We start from the raw sequence: 14,249 nt of genomic DNA, 5'->3' as shown, positions 1-14,249 counted from the left end.
ACTTATTAATACCAGTAGTATAAAATTCCGTGGATTTTAATGCGAAAAATGAAGTAAGGGATGTTTTTACCTGCTCTTTTGAATAATTTTTTTCATCATTTAAATTTTTTTGCAGTGATCGGAATAAATAAAAATCAGAAAGAGCAAGATCTGGAAAATACAGTGGATGCTTGATAACATCCCAATTTAACTCATTTAGCTATTGTTGGGTCATCATAGCCACATGTGGTCGCGCGTTGTCGTGATGAAACACTGCCCCTTTTCTGTTTACCAATTCTGGTCTATCCTTTTGAAGGACCATGTTCAATTTGGATAATTACTAACAATATTGTTCTGCTGTACTTGTCTTATCGTGTTCCAAGAGTTCAAAATACACAATACCCTTATTATTCCACCAAACACAAAGTATAACTTTTTTTATGGATTTCGGCCTTCGAAGTTGTTAATGGGGCTTGTCCAGGTATAGTCCAATGTCTTTTTCTTGTCAAGTTGTTGTACACGACCCATTTCTCATCTCCCGTCACCAAACGATGCAAAAAAGGTTCATGTTTTTGTCTCGCACTCAAAGCAACGCGCGTTGAAACACGATCGAATAAATTGGCAGCCGACAATTGATGAGGTATCCAAACGTCGTACCGCGAAACCATTTCCATACGCTTCAAATGTCTTAATGCGATTGTTTGGTTGACTCCCATCATTGACACAATCTCCCTGACGGTTAGATGTGGATTGGTGTCAATTATGACTTTTAATTCGTCGTCATCAGACTTCAATGGCCACCCGGTACGTGGTTTATCAATGAGTGAAAAATCTCCAGATCGGAATTTCGCAAACCATCTTCGTACCTGTCGAACTTTGATGACATCTGCTCCATACACTTCACAAATGTTTTTGGTTGCCACACTCGCGGTATTGTCTTTACGGAATTCATAAAGTAAACAATGACGTAAATGCACTTCATCAAACGACATTTTGAAAAAATACAAGGGGTTATTACTGTACTCTGGCCAGGCCAAAACTGAATAGAAAGTAGAGGGAAAGCATCCTTTATACAATGGAATCATAAAAAACGGTCATTACTTTTGCATCAACCCAATATATATATATATATATATATATATATATATATATATATATATATATATATATATATATATATATATATATATATATATATATATATATATATATATATATATATATATATATTATATATATATATATATATATATATATATATATATATATATATATATATATATATATATATATATATTCCTCTGTAATTTATTTTTTAAATGATAAAACATGGTACTATAAACAACAGCAAAAAAGAAGAAAAAAGTCCCTCTCCAAGCACAAGAGCTAAGTCTCTTTTTTGGAGAGGCTCAGCGCAACTAAAATTATAAGATTGTATTAAGTAGAAATGTATAGAAATTGTATAAAAAATTTAACTACATTTTTTATAATTTCTGTATTTTTAATTATAATTTATAATTTAAAAAAAAAAACTACTGAAATATTTTGTGGCTTTTTGCAGTCGTCTCTTAGTCTCTGTCATTTGTAGCGGGGTCATATCAACGTGTGCGCTGGCAAGTGTCCAATTTTCGTCTGAAAAACAATTTAAAATAACTCATCTTTGACGTTTTTTTTCGCCGAGAATTGGGGTTTAACCCATTTTGCTTCACCTTGAATTTCGATCAAGACCAATCGTGATGCGGGAAGACCAAGGGGGAGATTTTATATCGAGATTGTTCCGGGGAAACTTCTCATCTCTGCCCGTTGCATAACTGCCAAGCAACGACCATTCTTATCTCGGATATTAATGAACCTGCCATTTGCGTCAACATAACTTAATATACTCAAAGCGTTATATCTAGAACGGCAAACATTTTATAGAAACAGCCTATTTTTCCACAAATATAATAATAATTCCGTGATATCGCAACGAAGTATTTTTTAAAATGTTTATATTTTGGAACCATTAACTCATTTCTTACGAATGACATATTTTAATATAGAAAAAATACATATAATAGATTACCATGAATCAGTTTTGATTACATAAGTACTACTATTAAAATCGAATCATTTGTATTGTTAAAGGTCAAAAACTTTGATGATAAAAATAATACGCTTTTAAAAGTAAAACATTTATGAAATTTAGATTCACGGTAGTATAATTTGCTTACATTATTCTTTTTTTTAAATATACCATTCGTAAGTATGAAATTTATGGTAAGTAAATGTATGAAAATACTACGTTGCGATCTTCTGAATATATTAATGGATAATTTATTTTGATACCCATTCAGTATTTTATATATGAAATATCTCACAATACTTTTAAAGTTTCATTCAACAATATTTTGAACTATTTTACAATTTTTGTATCTAATATGTTGGTATTAAGACATGTCATAAATGTTTCTGAGTTCTTATTGATATTGGTCATTTTTGACCATTAGCATAGATTTACACGTCATATTTACACTCAAAAATGTTGTAAATAAATTTAAAAAAATAAGCTAAAAATAAAAATGGAAAGGGTATTTCTAGCGTTTCTCGAGTGTGTGAATATAATACAGGATTCGGATATAAGTTTATATAAATATATATATATATATATATATATATATATATATATATATATATATATATATATATATATATATATATATATATATATATATATATATATATATATATATATATATATATATATATATATATATATATTAAGACATGTCATAAATGTTTCTGAGTTCTTATTGATATTGGTCATTTTTGACCATTAGCATAGATTTACACGTCATATTTACACTCAAAAATGTTGTAAATAAATTTAAAAAAATAAGCTAAAAATAAAAATGGAAAGGGTATTTCTAGCGTTTCTCGAGTGTGTGAATATAATACAGGATTCGGATATAAGTTTATATATATATATATATATATATATATATATATATATATATATATATATATATATATATATATATATATATATATATATATTCTATATTCACACATTATAAGCCTGCTTAATAAAAAGCTTCTCTCATCTCATCATAGATATCTCCATTGAAATTCTAGATATTAGTTTAGACTCTTACCGTCAATATTTGAATACCACGCAAAGTAAGAAAATATCGAAAGAAGTTGTTTTTAAATATTATTTTTAATTGTTTGTAAACATTTCAACAAAAATATAAAAATATATTCCATATTTTACTCACGCAGGTTAACCTTTTATAACCGTAATTTTCAAACGAACCGCCGACTTTATAGCAAAAACGTGGATACAACATACTACCTAGTATTAGATTTCTTATACCTAAGCATTGATCATCTTACACCCCCTCCCCCACCTCTCAGCTAGTATTATTACATCTGGACATGTGTCACTATGTATGGGGAAAAATATATAAAGAAGAGACATGTTTGGCTTTCTAATTAATTACACGCATCAATTAGACGCCGAAAAACTTCACCGAAATAATATATAACCATGAGAAAACAAAAATGATATCCCCGATAAACATTTGTTCAGAGCGAAACTATCGTTCTACCTTTTTGTATGTCATACAAAATATGTATGTATTACAACATTTTGAGTGTGTCCAAATACTTGTTCACAAAATCTGGATTATCTCCTATTACAGGAGTTATTTTCATATTATTTTTTGACATCTCATCAAAGATGAAGAAGAATATGAATATATAATAAATTGTCTGGTCAAATTATAAGCTTAAATAATAAAAATGAAAATGGTATTTTCTGGCGTTTCTCATGTGTGTGATTATAATCCAGGATTCGGACCTCACATACTAATATAAGAGTTTCTGCTTAGTAAAAAGCTTCTTTACATCTCACCAATAGATGTCTCTAGTGGAGTTCTAGTGATTTAAGAACAAGGTTTCTAAATTGGTTAATATATACAGAACTTCCAAGAATTTGAGTAGTGTGGTTGTCAATAATGGGTAGAATTGGTGAATGTTACACGTGTGTAAAGTGATCACTTAAACCAGCCTATGACGGTCGTCAGCCCCGTAAATGCCCAGACTTCCATATTCTTCTTCATCTTTGATGAGATGTCAAAAAATAATATGTATGTATTACGTAAGTAATATTACAAGCAATTTCAGCAAAACTTCAAATATTTGGCAATCAAACATTTCAATAAACTCCCTAAAGAAATAAAAAAAATTGATGATATAAAAATACTTAAGAAAAAAATTAAAGCACTATACATTTCAATCTTGAAAAAATATACAAATAAGACTATTATATCTTTTATTATATAACATTAAACCACGAGTGTAAGTCCCTCTCCAAGCACAAGAGCACAGTCTCTTTTATGGAGAGGCACAGCGAATCGAAATATAAAAGTTCTCTAAATGTATAAATGATTCAAATGTATTATGTTATAAATAAAAATGTAAATATATTAAATGAAAAATAAAATAAAATACTTGTATATAACCACGGATGTATACATTTTCCCATTATTATAATTATTTATTATATCAGATACCCTACGAATATGTCAATAGTATAGGTGTCACATGTTGATATAAAACATCTACATATCATTCATTTTTATATGAAAGAAGATGGAAGTCTTGAGTATCTCGACCTGGCTTTTGGCTGGCTTAAATGATCGATTTATACACTTGTGTAACGTTCACCATTCTGCCCATTATTGAACATCCATATTGCATTATTTTTTAAACCCTTATATATGCAATAGTCCAAAAAATTATGCTATATGGATGTTCAATAATGGGTTGAATGGTGAACGTTACATAAGTGTATAAAGTGATTGCTTAAACCAGCCAAATGCTCAGACTTCCATTTTCTTTTATATAAAGAACGGTAGACGTTACTTATCATGTTGGGACATCTGTAATATAAATTTTGTTTATTTGTAGAATGGATAATTATTTGTGTTTTAATTTATATTAGTTATATTATATTAAGACCTGAAGATGGAAGGATAGCTTCCAACACTAGTCGTTATAATTAAATAAACTCAAGTGGTAAAAAACAAGTGTTTTACAATTATTTTACGATATAAATTTTCTTGTTTTTCTTCGTTTTTTTGTTAGATTCTGGATATTTTCTTGCGTGGTTTTTTAATACGAGTCTAAATATTGTAAAATCAGGATACTGAAACGCAATAATGTTGAGAACAATATCTACTTTCTCTTTATATTTTCATTTTAAAATATTTTTCTATGATGATTTTTCGATGGTTGCGATACGTCTTCATTGCGGTATTCCGCCCGTGGAATCGGTTACATCCTAGCAATCATTCGGTTATTTTTTTAAAATATTGGTTTCACTTTCCCCATTTTCCCTGCTTTTCCCTGTGCGCCAACGCATTGCGAATCTAATTATGTATGTGTAATTGAATGAACGCACTCTCGACTACGGTATTAGAGTTCGGTTGATATCGATTGACTAACGTCATTAACTGTAATTCGTGACACGAACGTTCCGCGTTAGTTAGTAAATTCTTCATATTCTTGAAATTCAATTAGTATCGTATTTTCATTACGTTTATTTGTCGAATTTCAAAGGCGAAATTCCGTGCGTGTATTTCAAATCCAAACATGCGTTTGTGAAAGGTCTTGATGATCATTATTATCAAATGTCATTCTCAATGTAGGTACTGGAAGCTATGCTCTAAAGAACTACGGTCATATCAAATTTACACGTCAAATATGCAGTTATATTGCAGTGATGGGCGATCGCATCTAAAAATCGAATTACGTAACGACTTCTTCATAAGACGGATGTTACTTAATTCAGTTTTTACATATGCTATCCCCCCGCATTAAGCGGTCATCTCTACCTCGACAATTTTTCAAATGCGAGTTCATATTTCGCTCACTCCTTTCAAGAACGTCATAAATCAAAAAACTTGATTTTTCAGGAGAACGTTTTTAAAGTTTCAAAATATAATAAAATGTATTAAAAATAAATATCAAGCCGCTTATTGAACTTTTTACTGTGCACAGATCTTTTTAGGTAAAACCTGAAGGTTTTTTCTCCATTTGAAAAATATATAGTTTATTTAAAAAAACAATTAAACACTACCTTTTCTTCAAAATGCAAAAACCAACACTTTCTGCCCTGTAGCGGGTAAAATATCAAGTTAAAAATATGCCTCCTTCTTCTGGGATATAGTACATTTTCTGGGCATTCCGAAAACATGCACAACTGAAAATTGACGATTTTTGATTTATGACGTTCTTGAAAGGAGTGAGCGATATGCTATGAAGGGATTCTCTACCTAGACAATTTTTCAAATGCGAGTTCATATTTGAACTTCTTTTTCAGCCTTTGCAGTATAAAACCATACCAAGTTTTCGTGGAACACTTATTATCTTTCCGACATTATAACAACTATTAACCATAGTTTGAGAAACCCTAAGTCAACGCTACCTGACCGCACTACGCTTAAAAATATTCGTAAAAATAACCTATATTTCTTGTCAATATTATCGCTTATTCATGGGCAGCCGCTGTGTTCGTCGTAAATATTAGCAACAGCTGACGACACGTTTGATTTTTCAGCGATAAATTGTAACAATGTACGAATGTGTCCGGTGCGCGGGAAAGTTGATAATACGCCTGGCGTCCCTCCGTCTAGGAGCGAATCGGCGGCTATTTTTAGCGCGCGTGAATTTCAAATGTTATAATACGCCTTCGAACTTCGAACACCTCCGGTTAGGTACTTGTGAATTTATTGGTTACGTAGGCACCCTTCGTGTTACTTTTAACGAGAAGGCAACATTTCCTTTTTTTTTTCTTTTGGTCTGTTTTATGCCCTTGTGATGCCCTTTTCGTTTTATTTGGCAACTTGTTTTCGGATTTTATCTTGTGATATTTCACTTTTATTTATTGATAATAAAAATAATTATTTCAGCGCGATACTAAAATAATAAACCGAAAAATTTATGTACTTACTGTAAATCCGATCGGCCAATTAATTCTAACTCAAATAAAAATTAATCACACTGACTTTATATTTCTTTTTCCATAATAAAACGGGTAGGTACAGTAAAAACTCATTATTCCAAACAACTGTTATATTCAGATTTCTAGATAATTCGATTTTTCATAATATGAAAAATTTATATTTTAAAACATTCGAAAATTAGAATAATCAAAGTAAATTACCATAATTTAGCAAAAACCAATAAAATTAAAAAAAACCATTAAATAAAAAAAATTGAAATTTTTTTTACAATTTGTTTGAATTTCCAATTTCATTTACTCCTATTGTTAACAAAAACTGAAAATTTCATCGTGCACCAGTTTATATAATTATTTTTTAGTTTTTACTGTAGCTTCTCAGATATTGGACCCAAGTTTTAAGTTTTCTTATGTCTTTTTTTGTTGTTGTTCATAAATCTTTTATTGTCTGAGAAATATATCTATCAATCTTATCATTAAATACAAAGCCATTTTGTTTAGTTTAAAAAAAGTATACCCATAAGAACAATTATTCCGACACCAATAGTATTTTAAATATGAATAAAGTAATAATGTAAATTTTGTTATTTAGTTATCTGTAGATTATCAGGAATATTTTCATATTCCTATCTCAGCAAATTCTTTATCTTTGCTGAGATATCAGTAAAATCTTGATATAAATAACTCCTAATGGAGCAGTTCAAGCCTTTGTGAACATAAATTTGAAGGCACTCGAAATATTGTAAAGAAATATATAGATATTTTTAAATTAAACACTTGTATAATACTACTTCATGAGTTTTATTTCATTAAACACGACTAGTGGTATTAGTCCGCCTCCGTAGTGTAATGGTCAGCACGCTCGGCTACCGTTCTGGAGGTCCCGGGTTCGATTCCCAAGGGGGGTAAAATAAATATAAGTGATTTTTTCACTGTCATATTTATTCAATATTACCCTGGACTGGTACCTGAAGCGGAGGGCTGATCACCTTTCCTTCATGTGTAAACGATCAAGATAACACTGCGTTTATATGACGCAGTGTCCTATGCACCATTGGGGTGCGGATAAGGGTTTTAAAAGTGGTATTATGTGTACAAGTTTTTAATTAAAAAAAAGATGTTTCATAATAATATATGCAATATTCTCATTTATCTCATATGAAATGCTATAACACCACACACAAACACACATACATACTAATTGATATAAATGATGTTGGAATGATGATACTAATGTTTATTTTTGCATGTTGTTACAGATGAGGTGGACGTGATTGGGTACACGTCTAACCAGAGTGATACGGACGACCATTCTTCAGTCCAGAGTGGATCCGGCGACTCAGGGGTGGCTCTCACTGCCAGTCGTTTGTTGCTTTCCATCATGGAAATCTAGGTAAGACCACTGATCATGTAACTTACCCTTTCATAGAGCTTGGACTGCTGTTATCATATGAACAAAACTAGTATCAAAATAGTTCGGACAAGATGCAGTATTCACACTTACAATTCAATCGCTGTCAATTTTAATTAGAAAAAATAATAAAGGACCTATAGTGACATCTGTTGAATTTTTTTGCATAGTTTTTTTTTTAAGTTTTCTGTATTGTCTTGTATGATAATATAAATAACTCCACTATTTTAATTTTAATAAAGAGTACCTATCCTCTATCGAATCTATCAAATTACTATGGACAAGATGCTGAATTTACACTTATAATTCAATAGCTGTCAAATTTGATTAAAAAAATAAGACTTGTAGTGACATCTGTTGACTTTTTGCATAGTTGTTTGAAGTTTTCTATATCTGTTGTATAATACTGACGACAGTTTTAATTTGAATAAAAAGTACATATTAGTCTGGTGGTTAGTTGAGTTAGTTTTTCCATCTTATCACATTGTTATCGGGCGGTTTTTTCAACAACCCCTATCCTAATTTGTATACTAATTGGGGTCGTATACTAATCACAAGTAACTGCAAACCTAATTTCGATCTGTACAATGTTTTTTTGGGTCTCGCGCTCTACCAAAAGTAAGCAAATTTAGTATGTAAAACAGTATGTAAAATACCCTTTTAAGCATTTCCCACAAACAATGTATTAAAAAGTAGTGTCTCGCTTATCCGATGCGGTGGTCCAAACGGTCTGATTGGAGTAATTCATGTCCTACTTTATTCCTGACTTTATGCTTTTCTTTCCAGATTGGCTGCTGTGCAGCTGAGTACCGCGGAATACGCAATCGTCCCGTGGGATTGGTGGAATATAAAATAAATTAAAAAATATGCAGAATCTTACAATTCCTTTTGAGAAGAGGGAAGCCACAAGCTAAAGTGCCCTGTCGTACAAAAAGTTACATATGCTATTCGAGAGTGTGACACAACTGACTGAATGGAGCCAGTATATAAACAAGACCTTTAAACTATTAAAGTTTTTCTTTTACTTTGTTAGTTTTTTTGTAAATATGTAAAATGTCCAACTGAGGATACTGGATTTTATTTATTGGTCAATATTATTAAACAGTACTAAAATATTCACTTACTAACCGTACCTACGTATGCCTTGTTTCATCTCAAAGTCCAAAAAAAATGTAAACACTGTCTCAAGCACTCTGCTTGATTCATTCGTGATGAAGTGGAGCAAAAGATAATTGAATTTGCTTACATTTTTTTCAATTTAAAATGAAACAAGGTATTTTTTAGTTTTCTTGTTAAACATATATTGTCCCTGAAAAAACAGACTGGCATACATAGCTTGTATATATTAATTATCATTCTTCTTCTTCCTATCCGCACCCAAGAATTATAGGGCATAGGGCACTGCATCTAAGTCAAGGTGATCAGTCCTGGGTTCCAGATTCATGGATATAGGATTGTAACACATTGGAATATGACATAAGTTAAGGGATTCAGGGTGATGAGCATTACTGCTATGCGGGAAAGGAAATTGTAGGGGAGTAGTTGGTATAAGATAGAAAAAGGACAATGACAGCAATGGGTAGAACACTTGGGGTTGCATACCCACACTCGTACTAGCTTGTGTAAATTAACAATATGTCCTTTTGAGAATTTCTCACATGTAACATGACTGTGCCAGTCTGTCTTTCTAGCGACAATATGTGTCTTTTTTCGTCCAAAACGTACTTTTGAAAAATTTATTCAAGTATGCACTATTAAAAATTTGTTTTAAAAACATCCAAAATTATATAACGAAAAGGCGAGAATATTCTAATATATTATTGTGCATCTTTGTATTTTTATGTAACAGTATTACTTTTCAAGAAAATTTTAGCATGATTTAAAATTTTCAACTGTCAAAGTGTAAAGCCTAGATTTTCCGCTGTCAACAACAAAATTTTGAAAATTTAACCACAAACTCTTATTTTCCATCAGACAATTTTGAATACAGATATTTTGACCAAATAATGCCATTAAAATAATTTTTTGTAAATGGTATGTTATGTACTTTAGTTATTTTATATTGGAATAACCCATTTATATAAATATAGACAGACATATGTATATTACAATACAAAGATCATTTAAGATGTGTACTTTTTGTCTTAAGAGAGCTACAAGACTCTGGTTAACGACTTATAAAGTGAGACAGAATGGTTTTCACGCTAGCGCCATTGTGCAACTATTGTACTCACCCAAGGTTTCAACAAAAGATACTCATGTGTCCGTTTTATGAATACCACCTCGTATGCAAAAAGATCCTTTATCGACTTACTTCTGTACCTCAATCTGGGAAGGTGTACACTGGTTAATTTTCTCTTTGCCTCGTAATATGTTAAATAATAAAATGTTTCTGAATTTTGGTTACTCAAGATAGAATGTATTTTTCTAAACTCATTTTAACTGGATCTGCTGAGAATGACTAAATTTAAATTATTAATAAAATGTATGTCCATAGATAAATGAATTTTTCATATAATTATAAGAGTAGTAGATTAGCTAGCAATTTGTAGGTAGCTAATAATAAAGGGCTGCGCTTAGAGGAAGAATGATTGAGTGTCCTTCTCCGTCTCTCATCGTGATCTCATCCGCATTCTGATAGAGATTTGTGAAGGATAAATGTGTCGCCGTGATCTCGGCAATCTAACCGAGACTCGGTAGCGCGTAGTACGACTCACATGCCGAGAACAGTGTCGGTCACCGGAGGATGTCTTGCATACGGGGAGTATTTGTGTAAACAATCTTCTAGTCAACAAGGAACATGTCTGTATTAGCAAAGGAATTTCCACAAATCTACAACAGGAGGGATAGAGGAAGCTGTCGACTGTCGGCTATCAGTTATCACTGTCACCGTACATACTGATATCTGACGTCTACAACAGACAGCCGCTAACTATTCCCGTAAATGTTAATTATTTGAAATGTAAATTGTACATACATATTACCTATATGAAGATAAATAAAACATATATTTTTTATTTTAAATAAAATGGTCATAATCCAGATAGTTTATTACATTTTATTGAAATTAATATTAAAAGTCCATTTATTTTTAGGAGTCGATTGCAATAATTTTGAAGCCCATAATTGTACCCGGTTTACATATCCAAATGTGGCTATTAGCTCTCACGCTCTCACGAAACTCAGATTGTGAATATTGGTACATACTATTATGTATATTCTAACTACTATGTACCTTTGCGGCGTACTGAATTTCACATTTATTTCATATGTTCATTTTATATTCTTGTCCACTTTTACCATCAATTGTAATTTAGTAATGTTACGAAATTATCAGTTTCAAATAAATAGATAAATATGTAAGTAAAGGCAGATCTCTTAAATTAATAATTATTGTCTGTTAGACGTTTTAGGCTTATTTTAGTTTTACATGACATGGTGTGTTAGCAAAGAATTATAAATACGAAGACAGGGCACTGATAACAACTGCACAGCACCCGGATGAACATTCGGTGAATATTTCTGTTTTCCATTGTTTGTGAAATTACCTATCAAATAGAAAGCTAAATTTAAAGGAAGCGATGTGTCGGTAGAGAAATGTTGATTAAAGTAGCCGCCTCGACTGAGATAACAGTAACCATCTGTTACAAGTCACAGTAACTGTATCTTGGCAGTCTCGGACTGTCCATCTGTGTTTGAACTGTGCCAGAAATTTGATTCATTCATATTTGTAATTCAATGACTAAATTTATACATCGTGAAGCATTCAAAGAGTACAAATTCTGTGTAAGCCCCACCGCAAGATTGTTTTATATATTCGTAAATATATATATATATATGGGGATTATTATTTAATTTTTAAATGAATACAGCGTACGCTTTGAACCTACGCAGAGGGATTCTTCTCGTTGTTAAATCGTTTTGTATTTCCAACTAAAAATAAAAGAAAGTTCTTTAAATATTTATGTAGCCATTTCTTATATTATACAATATAATTTATAAATATATCGCTCTAGGAAAAATTATAAACCAAAGACCAAATTATAAAGTGACAAGCAATATCCAGTATAATATTACGAAGAGTTTTTATATAGTATTTGTAACATTTCTTAATGCAGCGAGAATGAAGTTCCCTTTGATTGTACGGTCGGCCAGATGGCGTTCTGCCGATCTGCTCATCTCCCGTAGGTGGCACTGATCATGAAATATTGTTAAACATTTTGGCTGAAATGAAATTATGTCGGGTGCATGTTGAATAGGTTAAGGCTGACTTTGTTAAATTATTAATCATCATTTAAATCCAACATTTCTTTTTCATATACATACTTTGTAATATTATGTATATATATATATTTATACAAAATTGTGCATTTATACATTCTCATCTGCGCATGTGTGAGCATGTTTGGCTGAGTTTGTATACTGGACGCATTATGTTGTATAATAATAAGTATATATTTTTTAAAATTGGACACTTAAAAACTTATTTTTGTGACATTTTTATTTAAAATTGATTAATCCCAATTAAAATTTAGAAATTAGGTTGAACATGTATCAATGTCAAAATGGGTAATATAATATATAAATTTAGCCCTACGAAGGAGTAGTATGGAGGTTTATAGATTTTTATTGGAATATAATAAAGCGAGTGATATAAACAGTCGGGCCGGAATGTACGGATGTGGCAACTTTATTTTACCGAGTCTGACTTACAATACAAGAGTACCTGGTTCATCTTCATCTCCAGAGTGAATGTTGAATGTCCACAAAGCACGCCTCATCCTCTGTTCCCCATACTCGTCCTGTTCCATATGTCGCCTGCAGACCTGTCATTATCACTGCGGTATTGACAATACACATTTCTGTTGATGTTTGATGTGTGCTATCATTATAATATAGTAAAATATATGGTCAGTAATTGAATACATTCTTAGAATATCATTAAAATTGCTCACTATGAAAACGATATAATAAAACGATAAAATATTGAATTTTAATCGTTCGTCGTTGAGTTTTGTTCCAAATAAAATGACGTATTAACATATTCTCATGTACATACATAAGTGTAATCTTTGTTTCTTGTAAATCCGTGTTGATACTTATATAAAGAGAAAGGTAGATTGGGAAACCGCGGGAGAAACGGGATAATTGGCAGCCATATATAGAAAATTAAAATGTGCGTACATTCCTACAGTAAGAAGGATATTTAATTACAGAAATGGGCTATATGAATACTGCAGTATTGCGACATTACCGCATCTTTTTAGAAATACTAATAAATGTATAAAGAAATCACAATTTGTGGGTGTTATTTTTAGATGTCTTGTTAGGTATTTCCAGTTATGATTACTGATTATAATATATATTTAACTAGTTAATGAATGATATTAACTAAATGAAGAAAAATACAAAAATATTGCATCTAGGCACTAGATAGGCATGTGATGTGGAGTCATCTGCCACCTTTATGTTAGAAGAAATGCTTCCTGCCCAATCACTGTTGTGGATGCTTCTGTCAATTGGTCTGTTCTTTACTTCTGGTTGTGGTCGCTCCCTCCACCCGACCTGTCCCGGCCGCTGTACATCGTGACCGCCCACTGTACATACGTGACCGCCCACAACCAGAATATAGGCATTGTGAAAGGATGTATCTCAGTGAACGTTCGACAATTTATTGTACATACTACTTGTAACTATGAATATTGCATTGTTTTCTTATTTTTTCCATTCTATGAAAATAAATTTGTGTACTATTACTTGTACTTCATTTTTTTATTCAACCCCGACCATATTACCTTTCTAACCACTATCCGCATCCAACGGTGCACAAGAACCCTCAATTATGCAAGGTGA

At 31.4% G+C, this 14,249-nt stretch overlaps 1 long non-coding RNA gene across 1 annotated transcript; it reads left to right on the top strand.

The window, feature by feature from the left end:
- The first annotated feature begins 8,226 nt into the window (after positions 1-8,226).
- Positions 8,227-14,158, top strand: LOC148298498 (uncharacterized). Its single transcript, XR_015839179.1, has 2 exons — positions 8,227-8,378; positions 9,183-14,158. It is a non-coding gene; the product is annotated as an uncharacterized LOC148298498 (long non-coding RNA).
- The last annotated feature ends 91 nt before the right edge of the window (positions 14,159-14,249 follow it).

Source organism: Brachycentrus maculatus, unplaced genomic scaffold (assembly GCF_059751285.1).
Source record: "Brachycentrus maculatus isolate JH-2025_06_01 unplaced genomic scaffold, ASM5975128v1 h1tg001942l, whole genome shotgun sequence".
In the NCBI taxonomy this organism is placed as follows: Eukaryota; Metazoa; Arthropoda; class Insecta; order Trichoptera; family Brachycentridae; genus Brachycentrus; species Brachycentrus maculatus.
The sequence above is the reverse complement of the archived record's forward strand: the minus strand, read 5'-3'. Positions and strand labels throughout refer to the sequence as shown.